Raw genomic sequence first — 20183 nt, forward strand, 5'->3', positions numbered from 1 at the left:
CTCCTTCAATTCCCCCCAGTTACAGCGTCGTGTTGTCCAGTAGGTTCCCTACACTGTGTTGCACCGGGTGGTCAGATCCTTTCAGAACGGCACATACAGCCCCATTTGAAGGCACCAAAGTGGAGAACCCTTCTCTGCCCGTGGTAGTTTCATCCAGCTGACGGCCACTTCCAAAAATGTTCTGGTCAACTCACCCCCTTCTCTGCTACTTGAAGGTGCTCTATGATCACTACTAAGCAGCGTCTACAGATATTCCTTAAGATCACAGTCCAAAATAAGGAGGAGAGAGAGTGGACAGTGCAGGGAGCCTCAGGGCTGAGGACGGGGTGGGTGTACGTAGGGTTTTACACAACGCCACCGCTGCAAGGGGGTGCGATGCCTTATTAGGTACAACCCCACGGCTGGGCAACCCGCAACACATTTTGGGTGACTGAAAAACATTCACTGGGTTCAACCGGTGACTTTCTGCGTAACGTTGCATGTGACACTGACTAATAGCTTTTATATAGCAAGAAGTATTATTTATATCCGTACATCTATAGATTGAGACACCGTCTTTGGAAACGTAGTAACTGCTGCCTGCTGCTGAAGAAACGCATCACCTGTAAGTCGTTGTGAAAACTGTGTATGAAATGCCAAAGTCGCATCAAGTTGCAAGAATATTAGTTACTTACAATCATAGAACCATTTAGGTTAAAAAAGACCTTTAAGATCATTGAGTCCAACCATTAACCCAGCACTGCCAAAGCCACCGCTGAACCATGTCCCTAAGCACCACGTCTACATGTCTTTTAAATACCCCCAGGGATGGGGACTCCCCCACCTCCCTGGGCAGCCTGTGCCAAAGCTCGACAACCTTTTTGGTGAAGAGATTCTTCCTAATGTCCAACCTAAACCTCCCCTGGTGCAGCTTGAGGCCGTTCCCTCTTGTCCTGTCACTGGTGACTTGGGAGCAGAGACCAACCCCCCCCCTCACTCCAGCCCCTCTCAGGCAGCTGCAGAGAGCGAGAAGGGCTCCCCTCAGCCCCCCCTTCTCCAGGCTAAACCCCCCCAGCCCCCTCAGCCGCCCCCCAGCACACTTGTGCTCCAGACCCTGCCCCAGCCCCGCTGCCCTTCTCTGGACACGCTCCAGCCCCTCCAGGCCCTTCTTGTCCCGAGGGGCCCAAACCTGAGCCCAGCACTCGAGGTGGGGCCTCCCCAGGGCCGAGCACAGGGGCACCATCCCTGCCCGGCTCCTGCTGGCCACACCAGTGCTGACACAAGCCCGGGGGCTGGTGGCCTCCTTGGCCACCCGGGCACTGCTGGCTCATGCCCAGCCAACTTAATAGTCATATGCTCCTGTGGGCCCTTTGCTGTTTGTGGACTCAGAAATGTGCCAGGAAGAACAAAGTACACGTGGTCTGGACTTTCTTGTCAGATATTAATCCCAGCACAACAGGGCTATAAAATGTTTTCATGAACATATATGTCTTCTAGAGCGAGCTTCATGGAATAATGCTGCCGAGAGAGCTGCAACGTAGGAAATACCCATCCACTGTTTATAAATCCTATCCATCTTGGCATGTCTCAGGGAGTATTATCAGGGCCCTGGAGAGCTAGTGCAAATGCTACTCTTGCAGCTTGCATAGATAATTGTTTATAAAAGTCTTCCTTTCCTTCTGCTGTGCCTGTGAACGACTGTATCCAGAAGGCATTTGCTGTGTGCACCTCGTTGGCTCCGGCAGCAGCCAGAGGCATCGCACATGGGATGCTCCGGTAAAGCCCCTACCTTCCCATCGCACACAGACAAGAGGATTTGGCTAATGCTGCAGATATTTCTCCCTGTGCGTTACCCCGCGAGAGCCAGCTTTCAGGTGGCAAATGGCAGTCTGGGCTTTAATCACTCTGCATGGGCACTGAAGTGAATACTGGGGCATTTGCTTCTGGAGTGTTTCCGTATCCCACAGTTTAAACCTCCCTGCTATTAGCAGATATTTGATCCCATAAATATTGGCCGAACGCTCAGAACGGGTGCCTGCTGTTCACAATGATAGCATCGAGCTAGCCTAAAAATTAAGTGCCATCATCTGCTCGCCGCGTCCCTCGTCGACCCGCGCTGCCGCCTGTCACACCCCGCCAACAGGGCAAATTGCTCCCAGCGCAGGCGATTCCCACCCTGCGCCCAGCCCTGCCTCACGCGGAGCCCGCGGGGAAGCTCCGAGTGGTTCGAACAGACCGAGAACTTTATACCCCATGGGTCTGGGTTGGGGAAAAGCCTCTGCTCCAGACACCGAGATCCACCCGTGCCTGACAAAAGCTCCTGCCACCAACCGTGGCTTGCTGGGCAGGAAAAAACACCCATGGTAGCGACCAAGCGCTACAGGCAGAGACTAATTCTTGCTTAAGCCTTTGCTTTGATCCAAGTTGAGCAGGGAAACGTGCCCCGCACCCAGCACACCCTTTCCATGCCTCCCTGCCGAGGAGAAACACTACCCAAGGAGCTTCCAACCCAACGATGAGTCTAGAGGCAACGCGTGGGAAGAGGCAGGCGGGAAAGCGCGATGGGGCAAGGCAGCGGGGTAGGGCACGCGGCACCCGGCGGCCTCCCCGCTGCAAGAAATTGTAGTCCTCGCGGCAAAGCCGAGTCGGAAACACATGAGAAAGCTTAAAATGGCTTGTTTGAACGCTGAAGAAGCGGGTGATAGATTCTGTTTGATCCCGAATGAGGGACAGCGCGGGCACCGCGCCATCGGCCGGGAACGGGAGAAGACGACACGTAGGTGTGCGGGGATAAAGCAGGTGAACTGGTGGCGGCGCGCCAAGGGTGAGGCGGCCAACGGGACAGGCCGGGGACGGCGATCTTTGCAGCCACGTTCTGGGATGGAGCGGAGCAAGCTCGGACGTGTCAGGGCGAGAGAGAAAGGATATTGCAGCAACCGGGCCGCCGGGGAGGCACCGGCAGCCTGGGCGGGAGCGGGAGCGGGGCCGGAGCGTGGAAGCGGCCGTGCTGTGGAGACGCAACCCAGAAACAAACCCAGCACGACCGAGACCCAGCCCGGAGGTCTGGGGCGACGTGCGGGCGTTCAGAGCCCGCCGAGGGCTGCGTGACGGCAGCCAAAAGCCCCGCTGCCTTCGCAAAGCGGCGACCGCCGAGCGGGGCCGGGCCGCGCGGCCCGTGTGGGACGCGGCCCCTCACGGCTCGGCGGGCCGCTGCCGCGCCCCGAGGGCGGGAAGGCGGACGCCACCCCCGCCGGGCCGCGCCGGCAGCGCTGGGGCGGCCCCGCCGCCATTTCGCGGCGCCTCCCGCCAGCGCCGGCCCTTCCCCCTCCCTCGCGCCCCTCCCCCGCGCCGGCCCGCGCGCCCATTTCCGCCTGGCCGGGCGCCGCGCGCGCGGCCTCCCCGCCCCCTCCTCGCTGCTCCGTCATTCAGACGGGGAGAGTCAATAACACGCTGACATCACCAGCGGCGCGCGGGCAGGGCGCGGGGCTCCGGCGGGGCGGGGCGGGCCGTGCGCGGGAGGGCTGGAGCCGCGAGGCGGGGCGGGGCGGGGCACGGCGGGGCGGCGCCCCTCCCCCACGCGAACGGGGGTGCGCGAAGGGGAGAGACGGGGAGGGGAGTGGGGGGCAGCATTGGTGTGACATGGCCGTGGGGAGCATTGGGGGTCATGGCCCAGGGGAGACCATTGAGGGGGGCATGGCCGTGGGGAGCATTGAGGGGGGCATGGCCGTGGGGAGCATTGAGGGGGGCATGGCCGAGGGGAGCACTGAGGGGACATGGCCGAGGGGAGCATTGGGGGTCATGGCCGTGGGGAGACCATTGAGGGGGGCATGGCCGTGGGGAGCATTGAGGGGACATGGCCGTGGGGAGCATTGAAGGGGGCATGGCCGTGGGGAGACCATTGAGGGGGGCATGGCCGAGGGGAGCACTGAGGGGACATGGCCGAGGGGAGCATTGGGGGTCATGGCCGTGGGGAGCATTGAGGGGACATGGCCGTGGGGAGCATTGAGGGGGGCATGGCCGTGGGGAGACCATTGAGGGGGGCATGGCCGAGGGGAGCACTGAGGGGACATGGCCGTGGGGAGCATTGAGGGGGGCATGGCCGTGGGGAGCATTGAGGGGGCATGGCTGTGGGGAGCACTGAGGGGACATGGACCAGGGGAGCATTGGGGGTCATGGCCGTGGGGAGCATTGAGGGGACATGGCCGAGGGGAGCATTGGGGGTCATGGCCATGGGGAGACCATTGAGGGGGGCATGGCCGAGGGGAGCATTGAGGGGGGCATGGCCGAGGGGAGCATTGGGGGTCATGGCCGTGGGGAGACCATTGAGGGGGGCATGGCCGTGGGGAGCATTGGGGGTGACATAGCTGAGGAGAGTGTTGGACACGGCTGAGGGGAGCACTTGGGGGGACATGGCTGAGGGGGGCATTGCGGGTGGCATAGCTGAGGAGAGTGTTGGGGGGACACGGCTGAGGGGAGCACTTGGGGGGACATGGCTGAGGGGAGCATTGCGGGTGGCATAGCTGAGGAGAGTGTTGGGGGGACATGGCTGAGGGGAGCACTTGGGGGGACATGGCTGAGGGGAGCATTGCGGGTGGCATAGCTGAGGAGAGTGTTGGGGGGACACGGCTGAGGGGAGCACTTGGGGGGACATGGCTGAGGGGAGCATTGCGGGTGGCATAGCTGAGGAGAGTGTTGGGGGGACATGGCTGAGGGGAGCACTTGGGGGGACATGGCTGAGGGGAGCATTGCGGGTGGCATAGCTGAGGAGAGTGTTGGGGGGACACGGCTGAGGGGAGAGCCCTTGAGAGGAAGCAGTTGTGAGAAGGCCGCTGAGGGGAGGACCATTGAGGAGGGGGCATTGAGGGGAAATGGCTGCAGGGATGGTGCCCTGGGGAGACCCTGGGGGACATGGCAGAGGGGGGCCGGCTGCGGCCGCTGCTCGTCCCTGGGCATCCATCGCCTCCTGTCGTGCGGCCTCCGGCGCTCACACCCCTCTGTCAAAGCCTGCCTCCGCGTCGCCATTTAACACCCGTCCCTGCCCCCGGCCTTCCCTCAAAGCGGCCAAGGGAAGGAGCGGGGGGCTGCGGGACCGGGTGATGGTGCCGTTTCGGGGCGCCATGTCACCCCCAGCCCCTCGCGCAGGGCTCCTGGGCCCGCGGCATCCCCCAGGAATCCGAACAAACCCCTGAGAGACGCTCCCCCGACTGACGGGGAGGGCTGCGGGGCCCACATCTCCACGACATTATTCCTAAACACACAGCGTTCGTATTGCGACTTGTCCGCTCTGCCCGAGGCCGGAGGGGTAGAGGAGGGCGATATAAAGGCATCATCAGGCTGTGCCTTCCCGTTCCTTTACCAAAGATAGCGAATATTATAAATTTAATAGATCTTCATAATTCATAGCTTGCTTGTGGAAAAAAAAATCATAATAGCTTGGTGTGATGTGTCAGGCATCTATAATTCATGGCGCTGAGATCACACAACCACCGTACAGTGGGAGTTCGCAGAGCGAGATGTTTGTAATTAATCTGTGAAAAGGGAAACAAAAGCAATAAACGAGGAAGGCCAATCAATGAGGGACCGATCCTGCCGCCCGGACTGATGTGGGGTAGTACTCCGCCAGAAAACTTGAATAATCCCTGGCTAAAATCAATAAAATTAGGCAAGGAGTGGGGTGAATAGTAGATTTATCCCTGGCAGTTCATTACAACGCGCAGTCAGAGGCAGGCCGTGCTGCCCTTTCGGGCAAGGCGGCGCCGAAAGCAGCAGGACGGCCTGTGCTTAAGCTAAGCTTGGACTAAAGTACAAGGAGACGAGCGCTCGAGTCGGGTCTTGCGGACACGGAGGTGGTGCGAGGGAGCACTGGGGCCGCACGGAGGGAACGGGACTCCTTCCACCCTCTCCGTCCTGCAGGCTGGGAGTCTCCGGTTCCGAGAAGCTTGCGATCCGCGCGGAGCGTTGGCATCGACCTCGTGGACTTCAGCAGGACGGGGCACGTGCTGAAGCGCTTTGCCGAACAGGGAAGTTTCCTTGAATCGGAGCCTGAGCGAGGATTAGAGCAATTTGTGCTACTAACGAAGATTGGCTGCAGTGGTGGAATGAACCGAAGTCGCTTCCTAATTGGAAACTGCGAGCTGGAGACCTCCAGAACCCCCTTCCTTTCGCTATTGTCTATTTTCATCCTGGTGAAGCTAAAGCTGGTAACTGCGATGCGACAGCTTAAAAAACTCCCTGTGGTTTCTCACAATAGACCAACTGTCTACCCTGGTTTTCAAACAAGGAGGGGAAATCTTGTAAGACTACACGGCCAATCAAGAAGGGGGGCAGAAATTAATTTCTTCTGAAGTGGATGCCACAAGGAAAAAGGAAAAAGAAATCCTTGTCCTTCTGGGAGTTTGTCTAATATATGGCTTTAACTGAAGAAAAAATATGGTGCCGGGCCCATCAGACGCAGCCGTGTGTCACATTTAAATCGTTTTAATCTGAGATAACCAAGCCATGGGGTAGAGGGGCATTGCGGTGAGGCAGGAGGGACTCCGAAAGGAAGGCCAGGCCTTGCTCCCAGGGAGCTGTGACAGTGCCAGCGCACGGGTGCTGGAGGCCGGAGGCATTCAGTGTTTTGTTTACTCATTTGTGACTCCCTCAAAAAATAATTGGTTTTCTTTTGTTGCTTGCTTGTTTGTTTATTTGGCTGTTTGCATTCTTGGGATTGAATTTCTCCTGCAATATGGCCTTAATTTGCATTGCGAGGTTCCGTGTTTATTTATGCATTTATTTTGTTCCTCTATTTTTTTTATTTTTTTAGATTTTAATTACTCCGAGGCTGCAGGCCCTGCAGAAGGGCACCGGCCACGCGGTGACGAGGAGAATCGGGAGGTGCAGCCCCAATCTCCGCTGCCCGTACGGCTGCCGTCCCAACCCCGATGCCTGTACCATCTTGATTGCTGCTGCTCTTTGCAGGCAGGTACGTGCAGGGTGGTGCCTGTAGGCTCAATACAGCGTTAACAGTGAAATCCATGAAATTCCCCTGGTTATTGTCCCATAATAGTTGTGGTCTAACCCATGGCGAGGTTGGGCTCTGCAGGTCTCAGTGATGCCCTCTCATGACACGGGCCCACAGGAGCCGCTGGCAGCACCGAGGTCCTCCTCCAGCGGGGCCACGGTCGGCGGAAAAGTCTCACAGGAGGGCATTTTTCATGCTGAATAAGTCCTCAGGGGAAAGCAAATAGAAATTGGGAATTTATCAGGTTCTCCAGCTTCTCGACTCAGCCTGTTAATCTCTTTCTGCCGCGTGAGTCCCTGCAGAATCCCGGTGTTTTTCAGCATCTGGGAAATAGCTTAAGGGAACGCCTGAGCATCCGCAGCTTCATGCTGACGTTGCAGGGCCCCGCGCCCCACAGATTAGGTGCCCCGATTTATATTGATCCAGTTATCGCGCAGCAGAACGTACTGGAATTAATGATTTTGACCTTAGCTGGCTCTAACACAGCCATCCAAAAAGCGTGCGATTGTGCTAATCCGACCCAAAGGAGCGTTGCGAGGCCCGCTTCCTTGTTGTGGGTATGTTGCTGAGAGCTCCTGGCACAGAAGTCTTTGTGCAAGTGCAGAGTATTTTTCTCTACATTTTGTTGGGCTTTGCCTAGGAGCCTTCTGTGGCAGAAAAGAGCAGCCTGGTTACCGAACCCACGTCTAACAGCGGGGCCGGGGCGGTGTTAAACTTCACTCTGACGATATTTCTCCTGTGGTGTTTGCGTGATACTATTCCCTAAGGGAAATGATACAGAAACCCCTGTTCCAAAAGGAAGGGTGGACAGATGGGTAGAAGAAGATGTATGTAATGGTTGTCTTTTCTGTCCACAGCCCAGCAAACACAACACAAGCTGGGATCGAATTACCCCAAACCATCCTGTGCGAGTTTGCCCTGGATTTAACAGCTGGGACCCGCAGCGCCTGCACAGGCCGGATCTAACCGCGGATGGCGAGGAAGGCGGAGCAGCAGGCGTGCTGGTCCGATCCAAGCCCAACGAATAACATCGCACCAATCCACCTGGGTGCCACAGCGCGTGCAGTCTCAAAACATGCCTTAAAGCCTTGATTTTCCAGCCTTAACTCTTAAACCCTTGCGAAAAGCCTAAACGCCATGCTCCTCTCCCCTGGCTGGACTGCCGGGCACCTCCGTGGCCACGGTCCTCCTGTTCACGTCGCGTCCCGGTGGTGAGGGTGCTGCGGCTTCAGCATGGCAATGTGTCTTGGAGGTTTTGGTGGCAACGGTGGGGGCTACAGAAGAAAATGCCCTTGGCCGCATCCAGGCGAGGGGAGAGGGAACAGTTTCAGAAAAGACCTTTTGAATTTTCACGAGCTCCTTTAAGAAAAAAAGGAAATAGGCAGGCAGAGAAAGCCAATCTGGGTGTATAAATAACCAGTAAATGGCAGGGTGTTCACCCTTCCCACACTGCAGATTACCTAACGCAGCGCATCGCTCGCTACGGCTCGAGGTGGGGGAGCTGCCAGCAGAGCCGTGCCATGCCTGATAACCGCGACAGCCCACAGGATTGCAAGCCAGCCTTCATGCTCCGAAACGTAAACAAGGCAGAGCCACCTCCTCACTGCTTCGAATACAGTCACCCTGTGTCCTGGAGGGCTGGAACAACCCGCTGCGTGAGATGAGCTGGGCCAAATCAAAAGAAGAGCAGACGTGTCGGAGGGGAGCGGTGGAAATGCGAACGAAAATGGTCCGAGCTTTCACGTTTTCTCAGGAAGCAGACATACAGAACGCCCTCCCTCACCCCAGCAGTCAGGGCAGTGCAGGGAAGGCCGTGCCAGAGGGCTGTAAGGCCCAGCTTCCCCTTTTGTGGGGCCACAGGACGCAGAGTTCACACCACCAGGCCTCCTGGTAGGCATCTGCTCAGCGCTTGTTTTCCTCCCGAGCTCCAAACCTCCCCAGGTGCCTGCCTTCCCAGTAGGGTGGTGAATTCGGAGAGAGCCAGCAAATCACCGCAATCAATAACAGTAATAACGGCACCTTTCATCCAACGGCCTCGAAGCGCTCGGCAAAACCGAAGCGACTTGCATGCCCTCCTGTCACCCCGGTGAGACAAGCGAGCCGTATTATACGTGGCACAGTGGGTGAGCAAGACCCGAGACGGGGAACTACACCTGCGTAGTGACGTGGTGGCGGGCAGCAAACAGCACAGCCACCGCAGCCTGAGCCGCTTCTGCCTATAATCGCTTATCATTTTGAGTTGGCCTCTGCGTTCAAATCAGTTGCCAGGCTTTTGATACTGCAGTTCTTTAAATAGAAAGAGGATGAAGGCAGGCACCCAGGTTTTTTGTACCTGTTCCCTTCCTGCTCTGGACTCATATCCAAACTTCTCGGTTTAACCTTGTCTTTATGCTGTGTTGAAATCAAAACACTCATGCGAACGTCCTGAAACGCTGGGGATTTTCAGCTCAGATCTGAACTTGAAGCTGTTCTCCCAGGCTTTGCAGCACTGGCTATTTTTAGCTGCATGTCAAAAAGTTGAAGCAGCATGTGGTAAGATGTTATGACTCTTAAAATTACTGTAAAAATGTTCCAGGGAATGGTACCAATTCGTCAAAAGTAAGTTCTTTGTGTGAGATAACTCCGTGACTTTCGGTGTTGCATTGAATTTGTGGGTCACTGGCTATTAGCGCTGCCGCAATTTATTTAGCAATAACCCAGTGATTACGGAAAGGGAAGTAGCTATTAATATGGTAAAAGGCACACCTAAGCAAGGATGTTTACTCGTGTAGACTGAGAGGGGGAGGGCTAGACACCCTTCAAGATGTTTTCTGTAGCTTTTTTGTATGATACCAAAGATAAGGACCTGTTCTCCCTTCCCCCACGACCAGACAGAGTATTGCAGTTGGAAAACAGTGCCCTGGCATTTGAAGTGGAGGATGCGAAGGCAGGTGGAGAGTGGCCTCTCCACTGGCCACGGAGCCACGCCAATCTGCTTACAACACACGTGGAGGCTGCAAGATGGCCTCCTTCTCACACCCAGACATGTCAGGTCTGATCCATGCTTCCGAGGCCCTCCCAAAAGCATCCTGTAAGAAGTCAAAGATGGTTTTGTGGCCCAGGGTGGCAGTGGCCCCACAAAGCTGAGGACAAGGCACCCCTCTGTGCCTGGCATCTTGTCTCACCTGCTGGTCGTTGTCCCATGCAAAGACATCTATAAGCCCACTACTGGCTTGATTACCAGTGCCAGGACTTTTATCAGCCACTTCAGCCTCATGATTTTGACACTGGGGCAGCCCAGGTGAGATCCCTAATGCTGTTGGCATGAGCAAGGAGCACCGTGCTCAGCAAGGATGGGGAGATTCCCCACAAGAAAACAAAAGGGAAGAAATTGCTCTTGGATGGATGGATGGATGGATGGATGGATGGATGGATGGATGGATGGATGGATGGATGGATGGATGGATGGAGGGGGAGAGGAATGTAAGGCCAGAAGTGTCTTTCACAGCACCAAGCAGAAGTGCACATCTCTGCAGTAAGATTCCCATCCTCCCAAACCCATGGGCAGGGAGTAAAGGTAACCAGGCACATCCAGCATAAATGCAGGGGGACTACATTTTGTTATGCTTTATTTCTGCAGGAAAGTCTTCTGCTCCCTATTTGCTCCCCCTGTGAAAAGCTGCTGTATTTAGCAAGCCCAAGAGTCTGCAGAATAGACTGCTTGTGCAGAGAAGCACTGCAAAAGACAGGCAGGGACAGAGATCTGGACATCAGGGAAGAAAGCAGAGGGGTTTTAGCAGCCCAGCCACACCATTGATGGGAAGGGAAGAGCCACAGCTCTTCCTAATGGAGGAGGAGCTTAGGCACTCACTCCTGTGGGTTGCCACAAAATCTGACCAGTCTCAGGCTGGTTTGGAAGGTGTAGCGCTTCCTACGCTCGTTACCGGCAGGGTGGGCTGATTTATAGTCCCACATGCCGTTATAGCTTAATAATAACAACAATAAAGATGGTTCTCAGGCATTCCAGCCTGCTACACCCACATCACCTTCTTGCCTTTGCTAAATTCGCTTCTGATTTACAGTCGTGTAAGCAAGATGAAAAATCAGTCACCTCAGATTCCAGACGGTCTGGAGCTAACGAAAGGGAAGAAGAGGAGGAGAGTTTCCAGAAATGGCCCGGGTTTATCTCTGCCTGCTTTCAGAAGCGTCTATTTTTGAGGTCCCATGATTAGGCTAGCTATAAGTCCCACTCTCCCCCCGGCTTTGTTGATAAATGCTGAACTCCTGACATCCCGCCTGGCAAGTTTTGTGAAGTTCCGTTGATGTAAAGCTCCTTGGTTTATTTTGTGCTGTGTAATCATCCAGGTTCCTGGGAACAGTCCCTGCAGGAACACCCTTCTGCTCCGGCTCTCATCTCTCTCACGACATACAGTTCAGTTTCTTCAGCCCTTTGCTCACCGACTCTTTCTTTCCAAGAGGTTGAACCTCAGCCATATTTTTCACATGTTTTGTTCACAGGGGAGTTGAATCCTCATGGACTGCCAGTGGCCACGCAGTTAATTAGCTATCCTCAGCTACATTTTTCACCTAGGTTGGATGCGTGCTCCTGAGAAACCAGCAGGTTTGAGAGCCCGTAGTCCTGAGCATTAAAGCAAACACTGCATCTGCTTCTCCCATTCACCTTGCAGGGCTTGCTTCACCTACTGGGACTGATGTGGGGAAAGCAATTAAACATTTATAGCTCTGTAACCTCCTGGCATGTCTGTGGGGCAGCCTCCTGCGTCTGACCTACGGAGAGCATGACTTGGCTGCGTTTTCTCTGCCAGCTTGGCGTGGTCCCCAGCCCGCTGACCAGCGGACCTCTCTGTATCCCACACCGTTAGAACAAGCCCCTTCAAGGCTTGGGGCAGGAGGCAGAGTGCTGCCCACCCTGAGGCTCGGGCTCTCACTCGTCTCCCTGGGGTGGCTGAGGTGCACACAGGTCTCGCCACTGGAGACACCCCTGCCCACCGCGGCAGCTCCTCGTGCCCACCGGAGCTTGTGGCTGTGGCATTTTTCTTGCTTTTCCTAGGCAGGTTTTAAGCACTGCTCCCCTGAGTCGGAGGGCATCCCCACTGCACTAAAGCAAGCAATGTGGGCAGGCGTTAGGTGGCTTAGGGCTCTTGGCAGCCTAAAGCCAGCTCCATGTGCTTCATCTTGCTGTGGGGACACAGCTTCGGATAGTCGCCAGCATCAGTTATCCCCTGGTGCATGGTCACTGCAGGCGGCCTGAGCTTTGGTGCTCCTGTGAAGCCCACCCTGGGGGGACAGAGGGGCTCTGGGGCCCCGTAGACAGTGGGTTGGGTGGGCTGCAAGTTCCTCGTGAATGCTCCACCAGGGCTGCTAAGGGAGGGTGGGGCTCAGGGAGAGGGAAAGGGACAGTGGCCTGCCTTTGGGTTGTCTTTGGGTTGCTGTTCCACCTCACGATGCCTCCACTCTCCCCCACGGGCAATAGCGGGGGGAGCTCTTGGTCCTCCACCAGCAGTACGGCTGGAGCAGGAGATCTAGATGTGCTAGTAAACATTTTGAAGACAGAAAATAAATCCATCCATCTCTGTAAGAAATGCTGCCCCCAAGAGAAATTTCTGATCATAGGCGAGGCTAAGTGCACAGGCACGAGCGAATTCACCACCAGCATTGATTATTTCATTATAAATTGCTCGCTTGCTTTCTTACATTTGCTTCTGAACAGAAATGAAACACCGGCTACTGAAAATAACAACAGCTAATACACAACCAAAAACCTGACTTGCATATGAAAACACTGGATTCTCCGCAGGGGCTTTCCCACTGTTTAAGCTCCTTTAAAGCACGAGCTCCATTAAGATTATAAAAATGTACTGCCTTAGTTGCCGGATTTTTCACTGTGCTGAAAGGACGACAACCGCTCAGAGGCTGATGGAGAAGAGCGATCTCAATATTAACAAACAGTTAATGCCCCGACATTGTTGATTGATGGCAGAGATGAGGATGTAGATGGAGGATTTGGGGACTTTCCAAACTGTTAAATGGGGAAAAGAAACCAGTCTGCTCTACCAGGGCTGGAGCTACGTAAGTCAGACACCTCAGGATACGCAGCAATGGCCTCCTCAGTGACACTGAAGTCTCAGGTGACCTCCTCCTTGTTTTAGAGTTGTTGTTTCGTGGAAAATATTGCCAAGCATCATTTCCCGAGAGTCTTTTGCACAAAGCACGTGGCTCCCTACCGACACGGCAATAGCTGGTGTTCAGACACCACTGGAGACGATTTTCCTTCCCGGGGCTGAAAGGAGCCTGGGGAAAGGCAGGTGGGCGTTGAGTGAGGAATGTGAGTGGAGAACGAAGAGCAGAGCAGAGAAGGCACGTTGAGCCTTGACCCCGGCAGTTAAGCTGCCCTCAGCAGCACTACTCCTCGCGTCTCCTACCTGCTGGCTTCAGCAGTGGCTGGAGGCCAGCAGAGGACTTCCCGTGCCGCAGTGCGAGGCCCGGGAGCAGTAGGAGCAGGAGACAGAATTGATCCTGGAAGAGCTGTAGAGCTCTGTGGCTTTTCACGAGGCGGGTGTGACCTTCTTCGCCCTCGTTGAGGGAGTGGAGAGAGCGCTATTTAGTATATTTGACCTTTTCTCAGTACAGGACGGGTTGGAGTCTTCTCTGGTCTATGAAGGAAATTTCTTCAGGAGACCGTAATTTGGCCCACGAGTGTTTTTAATTTTCCTACATCCTGAGCTGAAAGTAACTGGAAGAAAAAAGGCTGCATAGTACTGTATGACTAACAGCAATCTTTGTGCTGAAGCCAAGCCAGGCAACTCTAATGGCAAAGATGCTCCCGCCTAGGGAGGAGGTTTTTCTGTCCCATGGCCTCTTCCCCAGGTGACGAGCCCTGTGCAATTGCTGACAGCGCATCGGGTACGGGGCTGGATTTACACCGCCTCATTCTCCCCTTATAGGGGTGGTTCGTGGTCAGATCCACTGCCTGCTGGATGCCGTTAGAGGAATGTTGCCCACGATGGCATGCTCCATGGTTCATCCTGACCTTTGATTTTCTGGGTGACATTGAACGATGGGAGTGGGTTTTGGGGATCACCTGTATTTGCTCAGGCAAATATAAGAATGGGCAGGTAGATGGGGAAAAATATCTGCGTCTCGTTTGGTAGAGAGGAGGAAAACAACTCCACGAAACAAGAAAGTAGGAGATAAAAAGGTAAATATTTCCTTCCTCCCTATGGCACAGTCAAGAAAAGCCATCATCATTTTGCTCAGACACTCGTATAACCTCATGTTTCCCACAAAACATATTTCCCCGAGATCAGTTTGCACGTATCAGGTTTTGCCCATGAATACTCATGAGACACAAATCAGTCCCTTTAATCCGTGATTAGTATGTCACCCCATGCTCAGCAGTTGCATCATGATTTGCTGTTATTGTTGAATGGATGCTGTGCTATTTAATTGTTTTTTGCTTAGTGATCTGTTCGCTCTGTTAATATTTAATTCTCTCTTTCCACCCCTCTTTCTACCCCCAAAAGGCCTAAAGAATAGGAAAACATCTTTCATTTTCTCAGGCTTCATGTGCTATTGTAAGAAAATACCTATTCATAATCTACTCTAGGTGATAATGATGATATACAGTCATAATGCTGGAATTCTTAAGTGGTTGCCACTGCTGCTTTATAGCCGAGAAAAAAAAAAAAATTGACCTGATTTGAAATAAAGCAGGTTAGTATGCTTTTTTTGCCTTTTCCAATGGTTCGGATAATGAAGAAATTGTCATCTTTACGTATCCTCTGCCGGATCCGGAGCCGAGCGCTGCATGTGAGCCTGAACGACAGTAAACAATGCGCTGCCTGGTGCTTTGCGTGCTTTGCAGAGGTGAATACACGAGAACAAATTAGACCTTTGATTGATCCTTTAAACAAAAAGAAAGGAAAACAGTAGCGTTAATTTATCCAAACTCTAGCTGCATTGCATTTTTTATAGTGATCAATATTCCAGGCATTGTAAACGGCAGCTTTACATAATAAATAGCTGCATTATGTAATGCTAGTTAAATTTAGAAATGGTTTTTTTATTACCTTTAGCGCACATAAAATAGAGAGTGATCGAGCTGGAGCTCAAGAGCTGCCGCTGTCTGAGGATGCAGAGAACAGCTGGGCCTGGCTGTGCGCAGCAAAAATAAACCCCAGAGCCCGAGAAAGCAGCTGGGCTCAGGCTGGCTGCTCTGGGTCCCCACCAAGCCTTGTGGTGGGGGCGGCGAGGGCGAGCCCCGCTCCCAAACACGGCACGCTCAGGAGCAGAACATCTCTGCACAATAAAGATGGGAGATTTATTATGAAGGAATGAAACGCGCTACTTTTGTTCTCCCTGGTGTCCCCATAAAGCTTTTGTCTGACAGGCGGGTTTGGGCTCTGGTTAGCTACAGTCTCTGCTGCGTAGCTACTGGCTGCTTTGAGACCAGTTGTGGGCAGACTATAGATCAATTATCTTCCTGCTAGGGATAAACAGTGTTTTCCTTTTTCCTCTTCGGTAGCGTTCGCTATTATTCTGGAGCACAGGAGCCCTTTCTTTTCCTTCCCAGCCACACGCACACACACACAGACGGGTTGCTGGAGGGAGGGGATGGAAGAATTCAAATTTGTTGCATTAATCTTAATAGCCTGATCCTCTTGCAGCCTGCTGCCGCTGACTTGGCGTTCAGCGTGCTGCCCGTGTACAGTAGGCTGGAAGGACGAACCCTTTTGTTATAAATAATTATGAGGCATCTCATTCCAAGAAAAGCACTGAAATGAGAGCCCCTGCAAATGCGAGTTTGGAAAAACACAGCTGAAGAAGGAAAGTCCCAGTGTGAAATCTTCAGCGAAGCAGAAACGCTGCTGTTCGGCTGTTTCATAATGCTCAGGGGGCTCCGGTGTGGGAAGTGGGGGGACTGTAATCGGGACATTTCCTCTGCTCCCGTGGCTGGCGCCCCGTTACGGGGGGCTGAAGCGCTCCCCGAGGGGGATGGAACTGCAGCCGAACTGCTGACGGGGTTAAGTGCGCTCTGTGGCCCAGGGCTCTGCCTTCAAAGTTAATCTCAAGCAGCATCAAACTTAAGTAAAATTCAGATCCAGGTCATAATTTTACCAGGAGGTTCTTAATGGCCTGAACCAAAATCCTGCTTTGGAGGAGCATCCAGCTTTTTAAAAATACAGATTTAGACCGATATCAGGAATACCTCTAATAATAATTACGTGTATTTGATTTTTCTCAACTGCTGTTCTCATCTTTAGTATAAATAAGAATCCCGCCCAGCATCTGCGGCACCTGGAAGTTTCCAGACTGTTGAGCAGCGCGTAGCCCCTCCAGAGAAATCGTTAAAAGCTATTTAGCTGAGCTGCTGTGAGAGACAAAGAGTTAAAGCTAAATCCCATTTGAAAGTAAACTTTGCAAAAGCAATGAATTTTCTCAAAGGCCGACTGCTCTTGATTTACAAGGATGTTCCCAGTCCTGATTTCAATTAAAGAGAAATCCTCAGGCATTTCTGCAGTTCGGCGTTGTTCTTTATTCCACATTGTTATATATTGAGTAATAAACAAAACAAAGACCGCATTCTGCAATGAACTACGTACGTCCTGTGCAATCTCGGGGAAATCAATAGGTCAGAGTCTGGCCTTGGTTTGCCTCGGTTGTCAATAATTCCCCCGGCTTTAGTGGAGTTTACATCTGCGTAAGTAAAAAAAGAATGTGGAGGTGCAAATCTGTCTGTATATTCCCTTAAAAAAGAGAGAAAAAAAACATACTGTAGGCTCCACTCCTTTATGCAGAAGGAGAAATAAATAAATAGGTAGCTGGCATTGTAAACTCTGATTTATTTGCCAAGCCTCCCAAGAGCATGAGAGTACATTTCAAAGAAAGCATGTTAAGCCAGGCTTTGGGGTCTTTTTCTTTGCTTTCTGCTTGTTGCACCTCTAGCTGCCGGTTCTCTCGCTGGGGTCTGCAGTTCACAAGGACCAAGACCTTGTTTATACAGTAATTTTATTACCTTTATTACTACAAGAGCACGACAGTGAGCACTGGGCCTTTAAATAGTAGTGATGATAATGATGATGATGCTGATAAAAAAAAACCCTATTGTTGACAATTTGGTTTTCTTTGCGAGCGCTGAATTACTGATTCCTTTCATCCCGCTCCTGGTAATGTTTTAATAACCACGCACGTTTTTCACCACAGCAGGCAGCGCCGACGAGTGCCGAGGCTGAGCTGGGCGCTGCGGGGCACGGGCTGGGTCTGGGCTTCCTCCCAGTTGTCCCGGCGGCCGCAGGACCACTGGTTACGCTCGGCACGGAGCGGGTCCTGCCGGTGCTCAGCGCAGGTGCTGAGCTCTTTGGGTGCGGGTGCATCTTTGGAGGTTACACGCCCGGGCTTTGCATCTTGCTCGTGCAGGAACGGATCACGCGGAGTTTGTGCTCGAAGGAGGGGGATTTGTTTTGCATCCTTTAATTAAAGCAAAGTAGAAGGAAGGTGAGACGGGGGCCTTTGTCACCCTGTGAGGTCAAAGCGACAAAATCCCCATGCGGCCCCTGCCTCGGGAGGGGAAGGAGGCAGAGGGTGGTGGTAAAAACATCTCGGCAAAGGCTGTGGTAGAGCGAGGAGTGGAATGGGCTCAGGGTGCCAGGGCTGCGTCCCCACCCCGGCCATCCTCCCAGCCCGAGGGCAAACAGGCCACCTTATACCTCTGGCTTAACGCTTTCCTGAAACGATAAAATATTCAGCTTGGAGACATTTTAATGCCTCTCTCTATTCCTGTTGTAACCGAGTCTTGTTTTTAAATAGATCAGGTTTTCATCCCCATTTAAGCCAGCATAAATCAGGAGTTAATCTAGGCAAAGTCTCTACTGAAGCCTGTGGAAATGCACTCGCAGGAGATCGCAGTCGGGCCTTGCCGCACTGGCAGAGCAAAACTGTGCTCCGGAGCCGTACACACCGCAACCCACCTTTTGACGTGGGCCCTTCAGATCTCCCGTCCTCTGTGACAGCCTGGCCGGAGCTTGCCCAGCGTGAGCCTGAGGTGCCACATGCCCTTTAATCCTCTCCGCATGCTTCTTCCCCAGTCCTCGTTTGTATGCGCGCACTTAGTAATCACTCACTCTGGCCATAAAACCTACAGGGTTTTAAATTGAACTGAAGTCCCAAATGCTTTAAAAGAATTTATGTTGCATAATTGTACTGGTTTGCCTGAAAACAAACAATGATGTATGGCTAAAATATTCTCTCAGGGAGATGACTCAGACCCTTCCTTGGGGCTTAAACCTTGCTCGTCTGCTGATGGTGCAACTTGTAATCTCTCCTCTAGATGCAGGGCGAGGGAAGGCAAACAAGAGTCATGCACGGAGCAGGGGGCATAAGATCAGAAAGCGCAAGTTATTCGGAGCTTTCGGAGACACTCAATGCTTTAATTTGTTCTGAATCGAGGCAGCGTTGGAGATGATGGAAAAGAAAAGCAAGCCCCAGCAGCATTACCCACCGGCCCCTCGGCGGGTGGGAGGCTGGACTGGTTTTGCGCCAGCTGGCAGAGCAGCCGCGTGCCCGGTGGCTCCCACCCGCGAGGGCAGGCTGCGGACAGCACGGGGCACAGCTCTGCGAGCGGGAGGCGCGGGTCTGGGCTGCGTGCGCTTCCCACCCCGGGGTGCCCTGCAGCGACGCGGCTCCCCGGAATGCCGCTACTTCTGCTCGGCCCCGTGACCGGGCGGGTTTGGGTATTTTGTCGTCCAAAAGGTTGCGGGGAAGTGCGGCCGTGCGGATGACCCCGGCAGCTGCGCGGCTTCGTCTGTACCGTAGAAATGTTTTTGCCACCGAGTCAGCAGGTTCGTGTGGTTTTTGCTGGCACCGTTCTCACTTTAAACGTCTTCCCATGCTTTGTTTTCTATAACAATGCTTTATGTCCCAAGGACGTAACCTGACTCTTGGTAATTAAGTCAATTTTTCAACCAGGGCTCCAAAGCTTTACTTTGAGGATCTGACACTCAGCGTGGCCTGCAGGACTAGGGAAGTGATGGTGCCCCTGTGCTCGGCCCTGGGGAGGCCCCACCTCGAGTGCTGGGCTCAGGTTTGGGCCCCTCGGGACAAGAAGGGCCTGGAGGGGCTGGAGCGTGTCCAGAGAAGGGCAGCGGGGCTGGGGCAGGGTCTGGAGCACAAGTGTGCTGGGGAGCGGCTGGGGGAGCTGGGGGGGTTTAGCCTGGAGAAGGGGGGGCTGAGGGGAGCCCTTCTCGCTCTCTGCAGCTGCCTGAGAGGGGCTGGAGTGAGGGGGGGGCTGGTCTCTGCTCCCAAGTCACCAGTGACAGGGCGAGAGGGAACGGCCTCAAGCTGCGTCAGGGGAGGTTTAGATGGGATATGAGGGAAAATGCCTTCCCTGCCAGAGGGGTCAGGCCCTGGCACAGGCTGCCCAGAGAGGTGGGGGAGTTACCAGCCCTGGGGAGGTTCAAACACCGTGTAGCCATAGGAACTGGGGACATGGTTTAGGAGACGTGGGGGTGTTGGGTTGGGGGTTGGACTTGATGATCCTAGAGGTCTTTTCCAACCTTAATGATTCTACGATTCTACCTGAATGTCCTTCAGCCGTGATGGCCAGTGTCAGGAGCAGGAGCCTTAAGCAGGTGTGGGAAAGATCAAAGAGACCTCACAATGTGTTTCTAAAGATCTACGTTTGCTTGGTACATACATAAAAGAGTTTGCAGGGGTGGCTTTGCAGATTTGGGGATTTTGCTGTTTTTCTGCCATTTGCAGATTTGGGGATTTCCATTCTGAGCACGCACTAAAACCGCGGCTGCCGCTGCGTGTGAGCAGGCATTTTCAGGATGTCGGCCTCAAGTGGGTCTATCCCTTTCTTTCCGTCATTGCCAGCTGGGCAGAGGACATCTAAGGGTCTGTGGCTCCCTGTTAGCGCTGGAGGTGCAATGCCTGCTCCGGTGTAACTCAATGCACTTAGAGCTAGGCAGCCCTGCAAGCGCCCTCCACCCTTCCTTTTTCTAAAACAGAAATATTAGGTATGAAGTTACCATTATGGAGCGTACTCAAGTAGCGTGTCTGCCTTCCATTCCAAGCAAAGCAAAGAAGAACAGTCTAATACTATCAGTTTGCAATGAAAGAATATTAAAAATAGTAAAAGAAAAGAAAAGAAAAAAAAAAGGTTAACTTTGTGGCAAAGAATAAAATAAGAAACTTTTCTTTT

The 20183-nt window shown here is 53.5% G+C and overlaps 1 long non-coding RNA gene across 1 annotated transcript; it reads right to left on the reverse strand.

The window, feature by feature from the left end:
• Nucleotides 1–12624: 12624 nt before the first annotated feature.
• LOC135314414 (uncharacterized) lies at nucleotides 12625–18553 on the reverse strand. Its single transcript, XR_010373925.1, has 3 exons — nucleotides 17950–18553; nucleotides 15052–17449; nucleotides 12625–14885 (listed from the first exon to the last, which is right to left on the reverse strand). It is a non-coding gene; the product is annotated as an uncharacterized LOC135314414 (long non-coding RNA).
• Between the last annotated feature and the right edge of the window lie 1630 nt (nucleotides 18554–20183).

Source organism: Phalacrocorax carbo, chromosome 7 (assembly GCF_963921805.1).
Source record: "Phalacrocorax carbo chromosome 7, bPhaCar2.1, whole genome shotgun sequence".
NCBI lineage: Eukaryota > Metazoa > Chordata > Aves > Suliformes > Phalacrocoracidae > Phalacrocorax > Phalacrocorax carbo.